Source organism: Microcaecilia unicolor, chromosome 1, assembly GCF_901765095.1.
Source record: "Microcaecilia unicolor chromosome 1, aMicUni1.1, whole genome shotgun sequence".
NCBI lineage: Eukaryota > Metazoa > Chordata > Amphibia > Gymnophiona > Siphonopidae > Microcaecilia > Microcaecilia unicolor.
In genome coordinates this window covers 406,678,434-406,702,392 of record NC_044031.1, presented here as the reverse complement: position 1 = coordinate 406,702,392, position 23,959 = coordinate 406,678,434, and the positions used below count along the sequence as shown (strand labels likewise).

Here is a 23,959-nt window from a genome sequence, read left to right as displayed (position 1 = left end):
ACGCTGAACCCAGTTAGGTCAATCTAAGTGTCTGCTTCCCAGCGCAGTTGTCATCCCCGTTCACTCAAAACAAACAAGCAAACCTATGAGCTGCTGCATCCACCCTGTCGTTCGTTATTGTTGGTAGCATTTTTTATTTAATCTCGCTTATATTTTCAAACATGCCAGCTTGTACAGTAGAGTCAAGGAGGTTTAATGTGTGGAAGTGAGCCTATCTAGTCCACTGTAAGCAAAGAAGCCAACTAAGACAATCTAAGTTTCCCCTTCCCAGCATAGCCGTCATCCCCGTTCACTGAAAACAAAGCAAGCAAACCTATGTGCTGCTGCATCCACGTTGTCGTTTTTTTTTATTGTTGGTCCATCTGTAACAAGTCTAAAGCTGGCTCAATTGGACAGGCAGTGCCTTAAAGGTGGAGGACAAAAGTTTGTTGTTTTGTTTTGTTTTCGTATTTTTTTGACAGATTTTTATGTAGATATAAATATAATGAAATAACAATGGAATATCATTAAAACAGCTTAAACTGGTAGAAACAGCAATTTTAAACTCTGTATTTTGTGCTCATTTTTCTACACTAAAAACTAAATAAAAACACTGTATACAATACAGATGGCCAAATTTCAGTGAGGATATCTTGTTTCCTGATGGGTTCATCTTAAATTTTGTTATAATCTGCCTTGGGGGAGGGGGCGCTAGAGAGCACTTAAAGAATGGCAGCATGATTAAGGAGCTCCTCACCTCCCTGGCTCGATAACATGATTTAACCTTCCTTTTCTGCAAGTAAGAAGTATATATTTGCTTAATAGCACTTCATTAATGGCTACTAGCAAACAATCAAAGAGTGAGTCAACTCTTACATTGGGTTCCAGCTCTAAACGATCAAAACCGGATCTATCATCGCTGGATAAAGTTACAAGAGACAAGCCTGACGTCGTTGCTACTTTTGCTTTAATAACGGAGCAACTTACCTCGATAACCGGAATGCTCTCTGAGAATTCTTCAGATGTAAAATTTATCAAGGCAGAGGTGGCTCGCATCAATGCGCATCTTGATTTGTTTGAAGGAAGAATAGATCAAGTAGAACAACGCCTTAGCTGCATGGAAGATCAGGCCCTAGTATTTCAACATGCTACTAAAATGGTGCAGGATATGCAACTAGCCATGGACGACGCAGGGAATCGACAGCGTCGGAACAATATCTGTCTGCTAGGTCTTCCAGAGCATTCAGAGGGGGAAAATCCCATTAAATTTCTTGAGGAATTTATCCCAAAGCTACTGACGATCTCTTTTCAGCATTCTTTTGAAATAGAAAGAGCACACAGAGTTCCATCTGGTAATTTTTCTGGTGAGAAAACGCCACACCCTATTATAATGGAAATCCTTCGTTTTCCTCAAGTCAATGAAATTCTGCAACTTGTTAAGAGGCAACATTACATTAAGTGGAATGGTAATCACCTTCCATTTTTACCAGACTTCACCAAAAATACAGTGGATCTTCAAAGGAAATTTCTAAATCTTCGTCCTTGTCTGAGGGCTTTCAATGCCAGATTTGGTCTTTTAAGCCCTGCTCGCATGAAGGTGACGCATCTTGAAATCACAAAAATTTTTCCTGATCCTGTTATTTTGGAAAAATATATTACTGATCATGAAGGGGCCCGTATGCAAACAACTACGTGACTCATGTAAAGACGTTTTGTAATCTTTTTCATGAGATGGTATATGCGTTTATATTATATATACCATGACCTGTAAGTAGTCGTGCACTTATATTTGAAGGTTAATAGTACCTAATATTTCTCTTTTAGGGAGGAGGATGAGTTTTTCTTTTTCATCTTCATTCACTTTCTCACCTCCGGGAGACTCCTAAGGGAGATTCAGACTTTTATGGTATACTCTTTTATTGTTATTTTTACATTTTTATGCCATGACTGTTCTGTTTTTATTTTTCTTTGTGTTAACGTTAATGTAATATCCTATACAATGCAACAGTGTTTGACGTAATTTAGGTGCCTTATCTGCTCATTTTCAAAAGGAAAGGGCGCCCATCTTCAGACACAAATCGGGAGATGGCCGCCCTTCTCCTGAAGCCGCCCAAATCGGCATAATGGAAAGCTCATTTTGGGCGATCTCAACTGCAGGCCGTCGCAGGAGCAGACAAAGTTTAAGGGGGCGTGTCGGAGATGTAGCGAATGCGGGACTGGGGCGTGGGTAAGAGATAGGCGCCCTGGGCTGATAATGGAAAAAAGAAGGGCGGCCCTGATGAGCATTTGGCTGACTTTACTTGGTCCATTTATTTTCACGACCAAACATCAAAAAGGTGCCTGAACTGACCAGATAACCACCAGAGGGAATTAGGGATGAACTCCCCTGACTTCCCCAGTGGTAATTAACCACCTCCCACCCTGAAAAAAACAACTTGAAAAACTTTTGTCTTTTTTTTAGAGTATGTTTAAATTGTATAATTGATCTGACACTAATATTATCTCTTTAAATTTTAGAGGTGTGTTTAAATTGTATGAGTTTGTAACTATGGGGGAATGTGCAGTGAAGCCTGTTACAAGGCTTCTGTTTGGCTGTCTGAGGCTCCAGGGAGAGCTGGGAGTCTGAGGGGCATGTGAGGCAAGCCTGAGGGGCAGGGTAGAAGGTGGCCAATAGGAGCCAGGATCTGGTAAAAGGCATGAATTTGGGCCGATTAGGTGGCAGGAGGCAGCCTGACCCATAGATTGGCACAAATTTCAAGCCAATCCAGGGGACATGAGGGGTGGAACAGCAGAAAAAGAATAGCAGCCCAGAGGCAACCTGGGAAAGAGAAAGGCAAGCCCGGGCAAAGAGAGGAGGCTGAAAGCATGCTCTAAGAGGAGAAGATCGGATCCCGGCAGGAGTGTGCTGCAAGCTGGGGCAGAGAAGGGCATGCTCAGGCAAGAAGAGGCAGCTGCAGGCTGAAGGAGAAGAAGATCAAACCAAAGCAGGAGTAAGCTGCAGGCTGGAAGAGAAGGACCCACTGACAAGCCCCAGATGAAGAGAGAGAACTGGTGAGTCCTGTAAGGGGCCGGGCACCAAAGCAGACAGAAACAGAGGAGGAGGAGAAGGGGATCTGGAGCGAGCCGGGGGCAAAAGAGGAGCCGAGCTGCAGGGGAACAGGCGAGCTGGGGCCAAGAAGAGAAGCTGTAGCAGTAGCCACAGAGGCCATTCTTCAGGCAGACAGAGAAGCAGAGGAGGAAGAGGGACCACACTGGGGAGCTGAGACGTGTTGGGAGCAGTGCAGAGCTGAATAGAGAGCAGCGTGGCAAGGGCCCTGAATCCCAGAGAAGTCCACCCATTGCATCCCTCCGTGTGTGTGTTTGCCTGTCCAGAGAGGAGAAAGCCGGCCGTGTGACTGCCTGTCCTGTAAAAAAGAGGCCTATCCGGAAAGGGAAGAAGCCCCACAAAGAGAGAGACACCCCCCCCCCCCCGCACTGAGCGCCCAGACTCCAAAGGAACCTTTTTAGAGCGTCTGCCAGCGTGTCTGCCTCAGGAGGATCCAGCACAGAAGCCTACTAGTTCGAGAGTCCACACCTAAGCGATCCTGCCCTGGGGGAAGGAGCTGCCCAGCCTAAGCCTCGAGCCCTGTGAGTGCCTGCAGTTAAGGGCCTGCCTCTAGGAGGTTTAGTTTAGCAGTCCACCAGTTTGAGTAGAAGGTGTATAGCAACATAAAAGAAAAGGGGTCATGAATTAGGAGGGCTAGATAGGAATTTCCCTTGCCTATCTTTTTATTTGAATTTAGTTAGCCCACAAGGTCCCTTGCCAAAGAAAATACTGATTGAGGTTAGCACACACAATGACTACAGGGAGTCAGGATTTTCATTTTTTTTTAGTTCTTTGAGTCAGAGCAGTAGGTATCCTGAAGTTCCTGAGCCAGTGAGCTGACCTCACCAACCGAGGAGACATGGATGTGGAGAAGACCAAGGTACCCAACGCAAGAGAGCAGCGATGCTAGTGAAGATTTGATGCACCAGTAACATTATTGTGTGCACATAAATTGAAAAAAAAAAAAAATATATATATATATATATCAGATCTGAGTACAATAATTGGGGTGGTGTACATGTTTGAGATGGTTTGTGTTATTGCAAAAGTGGGATCGGGGTCTTGGTAACTGTAATTGTAGTTTTGAACATCTTATTGTCTTTGTAACTTATCACCAAATATTTAACACCTTGCACTATTTTTATTTAATACCAGCAAACTTTAACAATTAGTACCAACATTTAGGAACATATCCAAATGTTTCTATTTACTTTACCATTTAATAAAATATTTAATATTCTTGTCAAATCCCTCGGTTGCGTGGAGTTTATTTGGGAACCCTATTTGAAACTGTGACATTCCTATATATTTATTTCTTTACTTATTGTAATTACCTGCTCCACCACTAGGGGGTTTACAGTAACTATAAATTATTTGATGCACTACTGTGTTTCCCCGAAAATAGGACATCCTCCGAAAATAAGACTTAGTAGAGGTCTTGCTGCAATTTGAAAATATAAGGCCTCCCCCGAAAATAAGACCTAGCAGGGGAGGCCTTATTTTTCGGGGAAACATCGGGGTCACCCCCCCCACCCGAGATCGCCGGCTCCCCCCCTCGATCGGCGGCTCCCCCCGCCCTCAGTCGCTCCCGGAACTAACCTCTTAAATGCTTCCTTTCACCTTCGCACTTGCCGCAAGCAGCAGGGCAGGCCACTCCTTCCTTCCCTGTCCCGCCCTCGCCTGACGTTACGTTACATCAGGCAAGGGCGGGACACGGAAGGAAGGAGTGGCCTGCCCTGCTGCTTGCGGCAAGTGCGAAGATGAATGGTGAAAGGAAGCGTTTAAGAGGTTAGTTCCGGGAGCGACTGAGGGCGGGGGGAGCCGGCAATTGAGGGGGGGGCCGGCGATCTTGGGTGGGGGGGCCACCTCAGGTGGGGGGGAGTGACCCGATGTTTCCCCGAAAAATAAGGCCTCCCCTGAAAATAAGACCTAGCGGTCTTGGGGAGCAAAAATTAATATAAGACAGTGTCTTATTTTCAGGAAAACATGGTATTAGCGGTAGCAATCTCTACTATTATAAAAAACTGGAAAAATCATAAACTGGTTTCTTTTTGCTTTTGGTGGGCTACTCTATGTATGACTATTAAATATTAAAAAATACTAGCTGAACGTACCAATTCTTTACCGTTATTTCATAAAACATGGGAACAAGTAGCCAAATGTTGTCAAATTTCAACTGTGAATTAACTCCTGTCTGTTTTGTTCTTCTTTAACCGTCTGTAATGGCATTCTGTATTTAAGGATATTGCATTGTATAGAATTTTTAATGACATCCTGGTTAGGACTGTGTTTCTTTTGTTTATTTGTATATTTGTTGAAAACTTAATAAATACATTTGAACTTAAAAAAAAAAAAATCTACCTTGGGAAGCCTGGTGTTATAAAGATGATGGATTATATTGAAATTAAATGGAAGTAGATTCAACTCTCCTTTCATTTGGGCACGTTGAATCATATCTTCATCTGTTTTGTAGAAGTTTACCTTTTAGATACACAAATGGACTATTCTGTTGTTTGAGCATTTTTCATGGACAAGTGGTTTATAAGTCAAAATAATAAAAATATTTTCTGTCAAACAGATCTCTCATTTGTTTTGACATAACTAAATGGGCCATAAGCCCCTAATGCAGTCCATTGATTTTCGTATATTTTGTTCTTGTGATGGCTATTTGCAAGATTTTGTGTTACTTCTCAGTGTCTGGTAGGGGAGAGAGTTTGTGTTGCTCTCACTGATATGACACCAGTTTGAACAGAATGTTTTGTTGTAACTCTACATCTGTTCTGTACCTGTTGCTGGAATTTTATTGGTTGATATGGAAATATTCCATGTGAATGAAATAGTTGTACTCTATGGAGCCAGTTCTGTATCTGGGCGCCACAGTGGCAATGCTGCATGCTGAGCGCTGATTCTCTAATGGCATCTGTGTACCAAAATGCCATTAGAGAATACTAGTCTAAGTTAGCATCGATGCACCTAAATGTAGGGGTGAACAGTTAGGCCAGGTCTAGGGTTATCATATGTCTGTGTTTACCCAGACGTCCTCTTTTTGTGGGGCATCTGGGTAGGTTTTTCCAGCCTGCCCATTTGTCCAGGTTTGAGGACAGGCTGGCTAGCGGGCAGGTGAGTCTCAGAGTGCCCTCCCCTCAGATAACATATAATGCCCTTGTAGTCCAGGGGCCTCTTCGGGGCAGGAAAGAACCCCACTCTTTCCTGCCCTGTGCTGCCACTCACCGCTCGCTTGCTGCAGGTGCTGCTTCAAAATGTCTGCTGAGGTCGGCCTTGCGAGACTTCCACAAAAGTCTTGCGAGGTCACCGCTTGAAGTCTCGGCAGACATTTTGAAATGATGCCTGCAGTGAGCAATCGGTGGCAGCGCCAGGCAGGAAAGAGTGGGGTTCTTTCCTTCCCTAAAGAGACCACTAGACTACCAGGGCACAATAAAGTATGGGAGGGGATGTGAATGGAGTCATGTGGGTGGGTGGAGGGAGGAAGGGAGAGAGTGAGCTGTAAAAAAATGTGGGTGGAGGGAGGCTAGAAAAAAGATTGGGGAGGGGGTATGCATGGGTGGAGGAAACAGAAGGAAATACATAGAAGGGGATGGAGAGGAGAGGAGAGGGGGATATGCTGCTCATGGATGGGAGGGGATAAAAAGGGAGACATGCTCATGAAATGTACATTTGTAAGCATTTCATGAGCATGTCATGTACACTTTTCATTTTGTGTTTGGCTTTCTTGTGAGGGTCAACGTGACTGTGCTGCGCAGGGCCATGGTGTCTGAATTTATTTTGTGTCCGTTTTGTCACCCAAAACTTTTTGATATCCAGTCAGAGTTCAATGATCATTCATTTAGACAGATATGGATCACCTTCTCTTACTTCAGCTGTCAATTCACTGTTTCAACACTTTTTAAGATTCTTATAGATCTTTAAGTGACCTCAGTGATGCTCACCGCCCACCACCCTTACAGGTTTTATGTGGCGATATCAATAGCATCAACCTCTTCATAGGTTCACTGTTAAGATATTACACTCACTTTTAGAAAAGTATTTAATGAATTATTTATTAGCTTATCTTATCAGAGTTATGTTCAGTCCGACCCAGGGGTTCTATTGTCCGACATGCATGTTTCGCTCAAAAAAGTGAGCTGTCTCAAGGACACACCCCCTGCAAACTTTTTAGCGCCAGCTCTGCATATTATCTCATGAGATGAGACAATAGAACCCCTGGGTCCGACTGAACAGGCAAAGGGTTAAACCCACTTGTTAAGCCCCCCCCCCCCCCACGCCCTACAGAAGCGGTGTAAGCCTCTGTGTTATATTACTCAGGAACCTATAGACAATAACATAAGGTATTCTTCTTTACCGTGTATGTATGCACCTTAATGCAATACCATTGTAACTTTGCTAACCGGAAATGGTAATCGCCACTACGGCTAGGGTTACCATATGGCTCCAGTAAAAGGAGGACGGATTGAACCAGCCGGGTTTTACTTCCATTGCTTTCCATTGTCTACGGCAAATGTAAGCCACATTGAGCCTGCAAATTGGTGAGAAAATGTGGGATACAATTGCTACAAATAAATAAATAAAAAGCTGTACAATCCGATTTCAGATTGCGCTACAATCGACCTGGCTTGCGGGAAACCCTCTAGTTCAGGATGGAGTTAACAATCAACTTGAGCCATGTATCACCCTTTCGTTCCACACTCGTAGCTGGGAGGAGTGGATCATGTGTCCGCCTGTGTGTGCAGCCTGCAGTTTCACTCTAAATCAGCAGAGCGTGTCGTAGTCCTTGAGACCTGCAGGGTGCAGCCCTGGCTCTATGATTCGAGGAGAGGGGCAGGAAACAGAGAATGAGGCCAGAGGTTTCTGTGATCAGCTGCCAGACGGTGCTCATTCTGATTCCCCCGGTTCCTTGAGGACACCTAAGAAAGTGAGTTCCCTTCCACGTTTTTCTACAGCAGCAGACTGCAGTACAGTTTATTTCCTGATTAGCACCACATATTACAGGACTGTAACGGGTTGAAGCGTTAAGAGGTGTTTTGTGTTCTTTTGCATATTCTCGTAGATAGTAGTACAGGTTTATTCTGCTTTTTTCAGTAAGTTTCTCCTAGACGGTAATTTGGTCTGGCTGGGGGACTGCCTTCGATAGAAGACAGCTGCAAACGAAGGAGCAACGTAGTAATAATTTACTATAACCCTTTGACTCCATGGCTTTGAGTTGCTGATAATCCATCAGATTATTCTCTCTGGAAAGCCAGATGCTTTATCACTCATTTCTGAGTAACTTGATGTAGTAGCAGTGTTAGTCCACGTTTAAAGGTAATAAATAAAAAGAAAAGATAATAAGATGATACCTTTTTTATTGGACTAGCAATACATTTTTGATTAATTTTTCAAGGTAACCCTTCTGCAGAAATAAGCAAATATAATGTTGGCAAATATTATTTATTTTATTTATTTATTGCACTTGTATCCCACATTTTCCCACCTATTTGCAGGCTCAATGTGGCTTACAAAAACCTGTTATGGCATCGCCATTCCAGGATAAAAAGATACAGTTGGTGTTACAAAGACGTGGCTTAATGGTTCCCATGAATGGGATGCAAACATACCAGGCTATAATCTATTTAGGAAGGATAGAGAGGGTCGAAAAGGAGGAGGAGTAGCTCTGTATGTAAAGAATGATATCATGGCGACTGAAATGACAGGGACCTGGGGAAAAGAAGAAGCGATATGGATCACCTTAAAAAGAGAGGATAGAACCTCTGTCCACGTGGGTGTTGTCTACAGACCCCCGACACAATTAGATGAACTAGATAAAGATCTGATCGCAGATATTCAAAAATTAGGAAAGAAAAAAGAGGTTCTGTTGATGGGAGATTTCAATCTGCCAGATGTAGATTGGAAGGTTCCGTCTGCGAAATCAGAAAGAAGTCGAGAGATCGTGGATGCCTTCCAAAGTGCTCTGCTCAGACAAATTGTGATGGAACCCACAAGGTAGGGAGTGACGCTGGATCTGGTGCTCACAAATGGGGATAGTGTGTCAAATGTCCAAGTGGGTGCACACCTGGGAAGCAGTGACCATCAAACGGTTTGCTTTGATATGACGGCTGAAGTGGAGGGCGGCAACTCTAAACTCAAAGTCCTGGATTTCAAGCGTGCTGACTTTAGTAAAATGGGGGAATACCTGAGGAAGGAGCTGATGGGCTGGGAGGACGTACAAGAAGTGGAAGAACAGTGGTCCAGGCTGAAAGGGCCCCAGACCTTTATGTAAGGAGAGTAAATAAAAGCAAGAGAAAAAGGAAACCGATATGGTTCTCCAAGCAAGTGGGTGAGAAAATAAAGGCTGAAGAGTTGGCGTTCCAGAAATATAAAAAATCTCAAGAAGAGGAACACGGGGAGGAATACCGGATGAAACTGAAAGAAGCCAAGAGAGAGGTACGTCTGGTGAAGGCGCAAGCGGAAGAACAAATGGCTAGAAATGTAAGGAGGGGAGACAAAAATTTCTTCAGGTATATTAATGAAAGGAGAATGACTAAAAAGGGAATTGTGAGACTAAAAGATACAGCAAAACGCTATGTAGATAATGAAGAAGAAAAAGCCAATTTGCTAAATAGATACTTTTGTTCTGTTTTCACTGAAGAAAATCCTGGAGAAGGACCACGAGGGACTGGCAAAAGTACACCTGAGAATGGAGTGGATAGAGCACCGTTCACGGAAGAGAGTGTGTATCAACAACTTGGAAAGCTAAAGGTGGACAAAGCCATGGGACCGGACGGGATCCACCCCAAAATATTGAGGGAGCTCAGAGAGGTTCTGGCGGGTCCTCTTAAAGATTTGTTTAATAAATCCTTGGAGAAGGGAGAGGTTCCGAGGGACTGGAGAACGGCGGATGTGGTCCCTCTTCACAAAAGTGGTGCTAGGGAAGAAGCTGGAAACTACAGGCCGGTAAGCCTCACTTCGGTTATTGGAAAAGTAATGGAAGCAATGCTGAAGGAAAGGATAGTGAATTTCCTGGAAGCCAATAAGTTGCAAGATCTGAGACAACATGGTTTTACCAGAGGGAAATCGTGCCAAACGAATCTCATTGAATTCTTTGATTGGGTAACTGGCGAATTGAATCATTGACATGCTATAGACATAATCTACTTAGATTTTATCAAAGCTTTTGACACGGTTCCCCACAGGAGGCTCTTAAATAAACTCGATGGGCTGAAGATAGGTCCGGAAGTGGTGAACTGGATTAGGAACTGGTTGACGGACAGACGACAGAGGGTGGTGGTAAATGGAGTTCGCTCGGAGGAGGGAAAGGTGAGTAGTGGAGTGCCTCAGGGATTGGTGCTGGGGCCGATTCTGTTCAATATATTTGTGAGTGACATTGCCGTAGGGTTAGAAGGTAAAGTTTGCCTATTTGCAGATGATACTAAGATTTGCAACAGAGTGGACACCCGGGAGGGAGTGGAAAACATGAAAAAGGATCTGAGGAAGCTAGAAGAATGGTCTAAGGTTTAGCAATTAAAATTCAATGCGAAGAAATGCAAAGTGATGCACTTAGGGAGTAGAAACCCGAGACTTATGTGTTAGTTGGTGAGAGTCTGATAGGTACTGAGGGGGAGAGGGATCTTGGGGTGATAGTATCCGAGGATCTGAAGGCGACGAAACAGTGTGACAAGGCGGTGGCCGTAGTGAGAAGGTTGCTAGGCTGTATAGAGAGAGCTGTGATCAGCAGAAGAAAGGAAATATTGATGCCCCTGTACAAGTCGTTGGTGAGGCCCCACCTGGAGTATTGTGTTCAGTTTTGGAGGCCGTACCTTGCAAAGGATGTTAAAAAAATGGAAGCGGTGCAAAGAAAAGCTACGAGAATGGTACGGGATTTGCGTTCCAAGACGTATGAGGAGAGACTTGCTGACCTGAACATGTATACCCTGGAGGAAAGGAGGAACAGGGGTGATATGATACAGACATTCAAATATTTGAAAGGTATTAATCCGCAAACAAATCTTTTCCGGAGATGGGAGGGCAGTAGAACGAGAGGACATGAAATGAGGTTGAAGGGGGCAGCCTCTGGAAAGATGTCAGGAAGTATTTTTTCACATAGAGGGTGGTGGATGCTTGGAATGCCCTCCCGCGGAGGTGGTGGAGATGAAAACGGTAACGGAATTCAAACATGCGTGGGATATGCATAAAGGAATCCTGTGCAGAAGGAATGGATCCTCAGAAGCTTAGCCGAAATTGGGTGGCGGAGCAGGTGGGGGGAAGAGGGGTTGGTGGTTGGGAGGCGAGGATAGTGGAGGGCAGACATATACGGTCTGTGCCAGAGCCGGTGATGGGAGGCGGGACTGGTGGTTGGGAGGCGGGAAGTACTTCTGGGCAGACTTGTACGGTCTGTGCCCTGAATAAGGCAGGTACAAATCAAGGTAAGGTATACACATATGTTTGTCTTGTTGGGCAGACTGGATGGACCGTGCAGGTATTTTTCTGCCGTCATCTACTATGTTACTATCCAGCTTATAATCAAAAGTAATCGCGAAAAGCGTATAATCAAAAGCTACATTTGTGATAGCTTCGCTGCTTTCCCTTCGCCTCGCCGGCAAAAGTTCAAAGGGGCGTGTTGGCGGCGAAGCGAAGGCGGGACATGGGCAGGCTTGGGCATGCCTACCAGATGGCCGGCTTTCGCAGATAATGGAAAAATAAAACCCGGCGATAAGCAGTATTTCGCCGGGTTTACTTGGTCCTTTTATTTTCACGACCAAGCCTCAAAAAGGTGCCCTAACTGACCAGATGACCACCGGAGGGAATGGGGGATGACCTCCCCTTACTCCCCCAGTGGTCGCCAACCCCCTCCCACACTAAAATTATTAAAATACAAACCTTTTTTGCCAGCCTGTATGCCAGCCTCAAATGTCATACCCAGCACCCTGACAGCAGTATGCAGGTCCCTGGAACAGTTGTTGGTTGCAGTGGACTGCAGAAAGGCAGAGCCAGGCCCATCCCCCCCTACCTGTTCCACTTGTGGTGGGTAATGTTGAGCCCTCCCAAACCCCCCAAAACCCACTGTACCCACATGTAGGTGCCCCCCTTCAGCCCTTAGGGCTAGGGTAATGGTGCACACTTGTGGGCAGTGGGTTTTGGGGGGATTTGGGGGACTCAACACACAAGGGAAGGGTGCTATGCACCTGGAAGCTAATTTGGTTGTTTATAAAAGATGTTTGAAGTGCCCCCTAGGGTGCCCGGTTGGTGTCCTGGCATGTGAGGGGGACCATTGCACTACAAATGCTGGCTCCTCCCACGGCCAAATGCCTTGGATTTCGCCGGGTTTGAGATCGCCGGCAGTTTTTTCCATTATCGCGGAAAAACAAAACTGGCGATCTCAAACCCGTATTATCAAAAAAAAAGATGGCCGGCCATCTTTTTTGAAAATACGGTTCCAGCCAGCTGTTGCGCCGCTGCCAAAATAGATCGCCGGCGACGTTCGATTATTCCCCTCCACGTTACTATGTTATTAAGGATGACAAGAAAGCTGATCAAACAATTAAAGAAAGAAGACAATCAGAATAAGGGTGGAGTGGTGATGTGTTATAGTTAGAATATATAAGTGGAACAAACCCATTTCAATGACAGTCTTAAAGGAAGAAGGTGGTGTGGGTAAGGTAAGAAACAGGGAGAGCTGGATGGGTGAGAGATAGGAAGAGATGGATGGATGATAAGAGGGTGACAAAGCAGTATAATTTTATGGTTTATAATGGGCTAGAAAACCCAGACCTTTGTTAAGTCCTGTCTGGTGGGTGTCAAAATATTTAATCATTTTGACTTCAAAGGTCTTACATTCCTGGATTGTCTTAAAGTTTCCTTTTAGTATTCTCTCCATAAAATCATTGATGCAGTGTTCTGGTTTTGTAAAGTCCAGTCCCACAGAGGTGATATCCTGGTTGGCATTGTCTTGTGTCATATGATGTCTATGTAGATTAAATCCTGTTTTTAGTAGCTGGTTTGTTTCTCCAATATAGCACCCTTCTTCAAACTTTCAGTGTAAAAAAAAGTGTGAAAAATGTAGGAAAATACAGTTGATTTGTAGTTACATATTTATTAGGATCTATTTACCGCCTTTTTGAAGGAATTCACTCAAGGTGGTGCACAGTAAGAATAGATCCAACTTGAGCAATAGGCAATTACAGCAATAAAAATATTCACATAGCAATACAAAGTATGGCATAGTATACTACTTACAATGTCAACACAATATGTAATAGAACATTTGAATTGATAGTGAAGGGTAAAGCAAAGATGGAACATATAGATAGGTAAGAGAGTAAGAAGAGTTAGAAAGTAAGGTGACTAATTTAAAGAAAGTTGCACAGGAGGTCAGAGAGATGATTAAATATTATCTCAGCTAGGTTAGGTGTGGATAAACATGTCCTGTTGCAGTATATGCAGCCCAAGTCACTTCTTGTGTGTGTGTGAGTGAGACTAGCAAGTTAGTTTCTTCTTCCATTAAAGGCCTGGTTGAAGAGCCAAGCTTTCACCTGCTTCCTGAAGTAGAGGTAGTCGTGTGTTAAGCGGAGCCTTTCAGGCAGTGGCGTAGCCAGACCTGATATTTTGGGTGGGCCCAGAGCTAATATGGGTGGGCACTATATATATAGATAGATAGACAGACAGACATGAGTAGTGTTTCTGCCACGCACCAGTCCACCCAGAGAAAACCGCCAGTGCCTACACTTTTTTTTTTTTTTTAAATTTTAAACTACGCACTGCAGAGACCATCCCCACCCAAAAACCCACCAAAATGAGAGAAAGACAACTTTTTTAAAAGTAAGCTAGCTTGCCACTATTAAAATTTATTGTTGGGGAATTTTTAGGTGGGGATGGGCTCCTCATTGCCCTAGGGCGGCACTGGCAGTGAAACGTGATGTCTACCCCCCCCCCCCCATCCAGAAGCCCACTACCAGACCACAGCCATCATTTTGATAACAAAAGAGTGATCAAAATGCTGGCAGTTCATGGGGGTGGGCTTCTGGGTGGGGGGTGGGCTCTTCACTGCAGGGCAAAAAAAGGTATATTTTAATTAAATATATACATTTTTTGCCCTAGGCAGTGAGTGAAGTGCTTACCCCACCCAGAAATTCTACAACAATAATTTTTATTAGTGCCCACCAGGCCCCAGCTAGCTTAATTAAAAAAAATTACATGATGATAAAATTATGATGTAAGAAAAACCAAAAAGCAGTTACAATTTTATTACCTGCTGCTGGGCTGGCAGCTGTTGCTGCTTGACAGTGCACTGGCAGTAAAGTTATCTGGGGCCACAGGATCTGATTCTCAAATGATCTCTTCTTCTCTCAATTCGAAGACCACCTTTCCAGGGAGGGCAGGCAGGGCCAGGCTGAGGCTCGCACAACCCTGCGTGCGTGCATGTGGCCATGTGCAACTATTTTTTTAGCCTGCCCTCCCTCAGACCACGTCACGACTCACGAGCGAGCAGATGAGGAGCCAAGCGGAGCGAGAGCGAGGCTGAGAGCACGCCGCCGTGCACAGCCACGTCCGGGTCCGCTACTGCGTGAGGATGAAATCTGTGGATAACTAACCACGACTGCAACGTACTCTCTGCCTCTTAGCCTGAAGGTAGGTGGGCTGGACTGAATCTGATTGATCATTGGATCCCTGAGTGCGGGTGCCCGCGACCGCAATGCGATGCGAGGTACCCTAGGCTGTGTGCGCTTGGGTGGTGGGCGGGCCTGAAATCGGAGCCTGTGGAGACTCAGAGAGGACAGATCAGCTGCCAGAGCACCGTGGTGCCGTCTCTCTGCCATCAGGCTAAGCTGCTGCGCTCGCTGCTGCTGCAGTTGTGTGACGCTTGGGTGGGCGGGCCTGGGACTGCTTTCAGGCAGTGCATTCCAGAGTATGGGGGCTACTCCAGGGAAGGCTCGCTTGCAGGTATCACATCCTGTAATGTCTTTTGGAGAGGGTGTGGTTAGTGATAGTCGTTGAGAGGACCTTAGTGTCCTTGGCGGTGGGTAGAGGATCATCCTATTCTTCAGGTACCCGGGACCATTTTCTTTAAGGGCCTTGAAGAACAGACAGAGTTTTAAATTTGTCTCTCCAACTGGGTTTGCTCTGCAAACCTTTTGTTTCCCTTTCTGAGGACCTACAAAATGGAGAGTAAACAGCAAAGGGCTTTTTTGTTTGTTGTCTACTACTACTACTTATCATTTCTATAGCGCTGCTACACGTGCGCAGCGCTGTACACTTGAACATGAAGAGACAGTCCCTGCTCGACAGAGCTTACAATCTAATTAGGACAGACAAACAGGACAAATAAGAGATAAGGGAATTACTAAGGTTATGGAATTTTCCCCCGGATTATATGTAGCATGACCTAAGTTGCATGTACAAATCCAGTAGTATTCTGGATATGCGTGCACAACTTAATTAGCAAGCCAATCAGTGCCAATAATTGCCACTTAACAAGCAATTATTGGCATTAATTAGAATTTACATGCAGAACTGCCTAAAGGCCCTGTTTACTAGGCAGCGTTATAGGCGCGTTAAACCATGTACGTGCCTACAATATCACTATAGGCGCCTACATGGTTAGTGTGCACACTAAGTGTAGGTGCGCTAAAAACACTAACGCACCTTAGTAAACAGGGCCCCAAGTGTATTCTGTAACATGATGCACGTAAATTCTAAGTCGCATAGTTGAAAAGAGGGTGTGGTCATGGGCATTTCTGAAATTAGGCATCGGCATTTACACCAAGTTTTATGTGAAGTAACTGCCTGTAACTAAATTTAGTAATGTGGATGGGTGCTTGGCGTATTCTATAAACCACCCAGAAATGTAGGCGTATTCAATAAAATATGCCTAAATGTAGGTGTATTATATAGAATACTCCTAGGCATATTTTGTTTCTGCGTCAATTTTGTAGGTATGATAAAGAATCTAGGCCTCTATGCAGTGCCGTAGCAAGGGCGGCTGACACCCGGGGTGGTTCGCCGCTGCGCACCCCGCCTCTGTGCACGCACGCACCCCCCCTTGGCGCACGCGCACACCCCCCCGGAGCACATTCTTACCAAAGAGGGCGGGCGGGAGGGCCGCTGCACCCCAAGTGCACGTCGCTGGGAGCTATGTCGGCTCCGCTGGTTCCCTGCTCTCTCTGCCCCGGAACAGGAAGTAACCTGTTCCGGGGCAAAGAAAACAGTGAACCAGCGGAGCTGACACCCCCCAGCAGCATGCACCCGGGGCGGACCGCCCCACCCCCCCCCTTCCTACGCCACTGCCTCTATGTCTTGTTCTTGTCAGTTTATTAATTCTTACCTGCTTTTCCTCAAAACAGGCAAATCTTGCTTTTCTGTTCAGCTTTTGAGGGTAATTTTAAAAGGCATTATTGTGGATTTAAAACTCACTTTTATGCAGAGTTAGGCAGTTATTAAATGGTCCAACTCCCAATATGTATAAATTTATGTGCATACAGCTTGTATGCACCTAAGTTGTTTTAAACTATAGGGGGGTGCGCAAGCATTTCCTGAGGCAGAATAGGGGAGAGGAGAGAGCTTTTGCACATGTTTTTTTATAAAATGTACATTTGTCTGCATAAAATTAGCTGTGAATTTTGTAGATACTAAGTAGCAGGTAGTTTTCACTGTAGCAATTTTCGAAATGAGAGGGTGTACATACTTTTCTGTTTGAAAAGTGTTTCAACTTAGGCTGTCAAATGTGCACCTTATCCACTTGATTTATTTCTGGCCAATCCAGGATTTGTGTTTGTTTTTTTTTATTCATCTTAACTGCAGCTGTTGACTGGGGTTCCTGGTCTCAGTTTTACATTATTTATGGTATAACCTGTCATGATTTTGTTATACTTGAGTCTTATATACTGATTTCATCCTTTTTTTGTATACGACTGAGACCTGAAGCACTGTAGAGTACAGAAGTGTTGCTATATTGGGGCAGACCGAAGGTCCTTCAAGCCCAGTATCCTATTTCCAACAGTGGCCAATCCAGGTTACAAGTACCTGGCAAGATCCCAGAACCATAAAATAGATTTTATGCTGCTTATCATAGAAATAAGCAGTGGATTTTCCCCAAGTCCATTTTAATAATGGCTTATGGACTTTTCTTTTAGGAAAGTATCCAAAACTTTTTTTTAAACCCTGCTAAGCTAACTGCTTTTACAACATTTTCTGGCAACAAATTCCAGAGTTTAATTTTCTTCAATTTGTTTTAAATTTACTACTTAACAGCTTCATTACGTTCCCCCCTAGTTCTAGTATTTTTGGAAAGAGTAAACAAGAGATTCACGTCCACTCATTCCATTCCACTCATTATTTTATAGAATTCTATCATATCTCCCCTCAGCTGTCTCTTCTCTAAGGTGAAGTGCCCTAGCCACTTTAGCCTTTCCTCATAGGGAAGTCATCCCATCTCTTTTATCATTTTCATCGCTCTTCTCTGTATCTTTTCTATTTCCATTATACCTTTTTTTAGATGTGGTGACCAGAATTGCACACAGTATCATGGAGCAATACAAAGGCATTATAATATTCTCATTTTTGTTTTCCATTCCTTTCCTAATAATTCCTAACATTCTGTTTGCTTTCTTAGCTACCACTGCACACTGAGCAGAGGGTTTCAACGTATCATCAACAATGACATCTTTTTCCTGGGCAGTGACTCCTAATGTGGAACCTTATATCAAGCAGTTATAGTTTGGATTCCTCTTTCCCACATGCATCACTTTGCACTTGCTCATATTAATCGTCATCTGCCATTTGGATGTTCAGTCTGCCAGTCTTGTAAGGTCCTCTTGCAAGTTTTCACAGTCCTCTTGCAGTTTAACACGTGTGAATAAATTTGTGTCATCAGCAAATTGAATTACCTCACTAGTTAGTCCCATCTGTAGATCATTTAGAAATATGTTAAAAAGCAGCAGTCCCAGCACAGATCCCTGTGGAACCCCACTATCTACCCTTCTTCATTGACAATACTGACCATTTAACCCTACTCTGTTTTCTATCTTTTAACAAGTTTTTAATCCACAATACAATTCAAGTGCCTTTTGAAAACCTAGATACAAAATATCAACCGGCTCACCTTTTTATATAGAAACTAGGAAAAAATGCCCATTTCTGAGCGGAATGAAACGGGCGCTAGCAAGGGGCCCCCTCCCTCCGTCCCTCGAAGCTACTTGCCTTGTTCGCTGTGGGCCGTTTCGGCCCTCGAGTGTCAATAGCTCCGCCCTCGACGTCATGACATTTTGACGCGTCATGACGTTTTGACGCGAGGTCGGTGCAGACACTCCAGGGCACACCGGATATCTCGGGCGCCTCAACTTCCGTGGAGGCTTCAGAACGTTGGGGTTGCCTTTTATATATATAGATGTCTTTATTGTTATCATAAGTAAAAATAAAGGCATATAGAACAGTAATGAAATCTACATTACAGCACTGCAAATAACAAAGCAAGCTCTGGAACGCTGACAAATACATTTTGAATATAGCCCTCCCCCTTTCATAGACCCCTTGAAAGTTCCCTAAATCCCCCCCCCAACTCCCCTTACGTCCCCCGCCCCTGATTCCCTCCTAACAGAGAGAATGCAAAACCTAGGAAGTTAAATAAAACCTCACAAGTTTGCTATTGTTTTTGGTAGTGATAGCAGTTGTTTTGTTCTGGCCAATATGGCGGGGACAGGGGGTGGGGGGGGAGAAGGAGACAGCTTAAACTTTTCGACACAGAGCTGCCAAGAGGGGGGGCAGGGGGGACAAGATTCTCCCTGGCCCAGTTTCCAAGGGAGGATCCAGCGCCAGCAATTGAAATGCCACTTTTTTCAGGCTTCCGATGGCAGGCACAGGCATTAGGCTGGATTGGTCTCCTGCTCCTATGTGGCAGGTTATCACGTTAATTCTGCTCTGCCGGCCACGTCCTGCCTCATTTGTGAAGTACCTCCTATTTCCACATAGGTGCCGACAGCCGCACACCTGCACCTGGGGCGGACCACCGCCCCACTACTGCAGCTCTGCTTCTGCTCTGGCCAAACAAAATCTCTGGGAATGCATAGAAGTGATCTTTCCAGTGCACATATTTACATATGTGTTTATTGCCATTCATTGTTATAAAAACCCTTTTCCATGTGGAAAATTCCTTGTGAAAATTACCTTCTTCATCTGTGTCTTTCTGCCACATTTTATTGGATTCTACTTGAATCTCTTAATACTCAAGAAATCCCTTTGAAGAGCTCCGTTAAAATTCTTGGCATGATCTTTTGGTAGTGCTTTGACTTTCAAAGTGCAAATTTCATCTGTTGTTATAGAGAGATGGTTTTACAGACTTTGACACTTGTGCTCTGTTATGCTGTTCACTAACCAGCATGAGCTTTGCCTCCTGCAATATGTGCCTAGTCATTTCAAAATTTATCCATCTGTTTACTAATCTGCACTAGCAGCTGACACGCAGCAATGCTGACACAGCCCATTCAAAGTGAATGGGCTGTGTCGGCATAAGCGCACAGCAACCGCTAGTGTGGCTTAGTAAACGGGGGGGGGGGGGGGGGTAAATTATTGTCATTTCTTCTCTCAAGGTTTGCCAGTTAGACAGTTTTAGAATGTTCAAAATACAGCTGTGAAAATTGTGCTGATTCCTTGTACACCATCCCGTAAATTGCATTGTCTCAGCAGAGCCTGGTGGTCTCTTCACATCTTCAGATTCGGGTGGATACTAAATTCCTGCTTTAGCGTGATTGGACCTATGCTGTGAAAACCATTTGCCAGCTTATATCTGTGAAGAGATTTCTTATAAAGCCTTTGGGTGGTGGTCAGTGGTTGTTTCTAGAGCTATTCATTACTGATGCCTGAACATGGCCTGGCATTGAATATCTGGTTATACATAACCCGATAACACTTATCCAGTTAAGTGCAATATTCAGCACTAAACCAGATAAAGATAGGACTGTGTTTTATGTGGTCCTATTTATCTGGTTAACTTATACAGTTAAGTGCAGTTTATGGGCACTGTGATAAGGAAGAGGCTGTCCTACCCTGGTTAGGCCCCTAGATGGCGCTGTTCCCCTAAAATGTCCAGGGAGAAGGGCTGGGTGAGTCACTAAAGGGAGCCAGTAAGGGGTGTATAGCAGGAGGTCGCTAGGACCGAGGAGAATCCTGGGGATAGAAACAGGTGCAGCAGGTTATGGGCTGGGTCCTGTTTGGCCATTAACCACTTAATACCCCACCTGAGTGGTGAGGGAGAAAGGAGAGCTAGCAGCGGAAGAAGAGAGCTGGTAGCTGAAGCAGGAGGTCCCCATGTGAAGTACTGGCTGAGCCCTTTGGACTGGTGGTGAACTCTGGGCAAAGCAAGGAAGCTGGCTGGGGTAAGAAGGCCCTAGAGTGCCAGGTATAAGAACTGTGTGTTACAGTACAAGGACGGACTGGGTGTCCGGGTTATAAGGAAGGACTGGGGTGTTCATGTTACAAGGAAGGACTGAGTGTCCAGGTGCTTAAGCTGGAAGATTGAACTGACTAGGAAGAAATGTTTAAGCTGGAAGGACTGTTTAAGCTTGTAAAAGTGTTTTAAGCTGGAAGAAGTGTGCCCCAGGAAGGGGGAATAAAAGATTTGTAAGAGAATATCCTGTTGGTGAGACCTGACTGTGTTTGCCTTTGAGAAGCAGGTCACCCTGAGCAGAAAGGGGTAGTAGAATAATTTGCATAAACTCTGCATACTGAGAACCAGCTCACCCTGAGTGAAAGAGGGACATGGGATCCTGAGGTGGGAGCTTCATCCTCATCTTCACAGCAGCCTCATCTTCACAGCACTTATCCAGATGTGTACCGATTCCACCCTGGACCAATCACAAAATAGTCGTTTTTAGCTTGGGTGCTAACTGGGTATATTCAGTGGCACTGTCCAGTTAAATGTACCCGGGTAACTCCGTACAATTGATTTAATCAGCCAGGAGCCTCTCCAATGGTCTGATGCTCAAAACGTAATGCTGATGCTAGAGGCAGTTAGCGCCGGACTAGCGCTGGCATTAGTGAGTGCACTTTGCTCAGAGAGTTGTAAAGCTGGAGACAATGTGCACACCAAAGATTAGCACAATTAGCATGCAAATGTAGTCAAACGGATGTAAATGAGGTAATTTCCTATTCCTTCCCAAGGCTCGGAGAAGAGCACACAAAACAAAGCTGCCCTTACTGCTGAGAACCTAACGCCATCTCGGAGCACGTATTGGGGTGTTTGAAGAGAGGGTTTCTCATGATTCTCTCTTTAAAATCTGTAAATTTGTATTTAACTTGGAAGCAGAAGGAAGCCTGTGCAAGCCCCTAAGCACTGGTAGTGAGAGAGGAATGTGTGCAAGTCAGAGCAAATCCAGAATTGAAAGCACACATTGGCACCTGAAATATAAGCCTTCAAAGTAAAAAATAAAAATTGAAAGGCTTATATTTAAAGGTGCAGAAAACAAGTGCTAATGTGTGCTTCACTTTTGGGTTTGCCTGACGTGCACAAGAGCTGAGCTTACCGTGAACCTCTTCTGCACATATGCCAAACATGTTCCCCACCTTGCTTTCGCTTTTACAGCGTGCATATAATTTGAATACCATTTCTTTTGCGCATTAGTGAGCTAGTTTTCTGCGCTGTTCTGGCAGTATGGGTTCTGAGCTGTTGGCTTTACTGTGGGAGTTCTGAGCATCAGCCTGCTAGCTGTTTAAATTGCTTTGAATATCAACTCCATACTATTTCACAGTTGCTTTTGCCTCTGAATAGGTTGCTACTCCTGGCCATTTCCCCAAAGGCGGCAGCCCTACAACGGTGACCTTTCTTTGTCTTGTTGATCATGTATCTACCCACATTTTGTTTTTATTATAGGATAAGTATGGTTTTAATGTCTGTAGTATATTTTCCTTGTATATTGTAGGCCTCCTCTTGTTTATATCCTTTTTATTTTTGTAAACTGCTCAGACATTGCTAATTGATGGGTGGTTTATTAAATAATGTATGACCTATAAGGGTCTTCTGTGGAAAATGAGCAAACAGATCAGTATATTATCCAAAATATTTTATTGAAGATACCGTATTTAAGACAGTTGCCCTTTTTTTTTTTCACAGGCCGTGTTTCGCCCACAAAAGGGCTGTGTCAGGGGCTTTAATAAACAAACATATTAAATGATAGAATCTAAACATTATAGAAACAAATCAATGATATTTAATATTAAAAATTACAAATTAAAACAAATATAAAATATGTAAAACATGAATTATAAAATGTACATGTAAAACATAGACATGAATTGTTAACAATGAGAGTCACTTTCAATTTAAAAAATGGATAAAAACATAAAATATTTATAAATATATAATTATAATAATCAAATGAATAAGACATTAACATAGGAAAATATAACATTATATATATATATATATATATATCTGTATCTACTATAATAAAACTCACCCTCAACCTTCTGAGGACACTGACATCAGTGAAGCCAAGCCCTGACTTCCTTCAAAAAGGTTTGAAGGTTCGTGGTGGTGAAGCCACCAAAATCGCTCCGGGCCCCGCCCTCGAGGGCGGAGCAATGGCAGAACAACGAAGGAGTTGGCAGGGAGGGAGGCGGGGGGTGGGAAATCGCTCCGGGCCCCGCCCTCACGTCAAACGTCATGATGTTGGGGGCGGAGCAATGGCAGAACAACGAAAGGGTTGGCCAGGGAGGGAGGGGGGGTGTTGGCGACGAAAACCTTGCTAGCGCTCTGAAACGGGCCTCTTTTACTAGTATATATATATGAAATACATATATACATATACATACATATATATTTAAAATATATTACCAGCAAAGAAAGGGCACAGGTGCAAACATATAAAAATGACTATCAAACATCTTTTCAAAATATTGTATATTAAAATTGTCAATTGATAAAATGATAAAAGGAAAGAACACATACCTAGTCTGTATCTCTACGAATAAGAGCAACTAAAAAAACTGAAAAAAATATATATGAAAATATAAATATGTTTTGTACTATTAGATAAACTAAAAAAAATGAAAAATGTGAAAAAAATACTAATATGAAAAAAATATAATAATTAAAATAATAAAAAATGAAAAATACAAAATAAATGATGGAAAAATTAATAATTGAACAATGCATGAATAAATGGTGAATAAAATAATAACCAAACAACCAAATCAAAAAGCAAAACATTGTTAATAACAAATATAAATGAAGATATAATTAATGTGTAATACTTACTTGCAAAATGCATATCAGGACAAGTAAAAAGGAAATGCAAAAAAAACAGCACAAACAGCATGTCCCTAAATGACAAAATTATTAAAAAATAATAATAATAAAATAAAAATGAATGAAAAAATGGTGACATACAGGTCTGTGAAACAACTTTTATAAGAAAATGTTATTTAAATTCCAAAAATCTGGTGTCATATGTACTTGGTTGTAATGTAATGTGTACTTATTAGTATGTAAATCGGCAAATATAAGCTTCTAAACCACTAATATAAATTGCGGTGCTACCCCCGTGCCGTTTATTGTCATCAAATGCATATTTATGAGAACATAAATTTTAACTGATCCCTCAAACTCGTATGCTGTATAATTCTAATTTGAATAACAGGGACCTGGTATCATACTTACTTAAAATCAGTATTTAATCAAGTGTGCATCAAAGCTAACATAAATTAAAGTTACCCTTGATGAACCTTAAGGTCTCATAACACACTGATCTTGTAAAGATATATTCTTATTACTGACAGCATTTGAACAAAATTTCAAACATTTATAAGTTAATATTTTTATAACACCGTCTTCTTCCGATTGCTATTATATAAAACACCATTGTTAAGCTTCTAAGTTGCTAATGTCATTTGTACTATTTCCAGTCCATCGCGGTC

General features: G+C 43.4%; 1 protein-coding gene across 2 annotated transcripts in view; it reads left to right on the top strand.

Annotated features, from left to right (window-relative positions):
* The first annotated feature begins 7,839 nt into the window (after positions 1–7,839).
* LOC115460296 (thiopurine S-methyltransferase-like) overlaps positions 7,840–23,959 on the top strand; it is a 98,051-nt gene continuing 81,931 nt past the window's right edge. Inside the window, exon 1 of one of the 2 annotated variants that reach the window (XM_030190092.1) lies at positions 7,840–7,994. The gene's annotated coding sequence lies outside the window, so the exon portion shown is untranslated. The remainder of the gene's footprint in view (positions 7,995–23,959) is intronic. The other variant, XM_030190090.1, reaches the window with a different exon arrangement.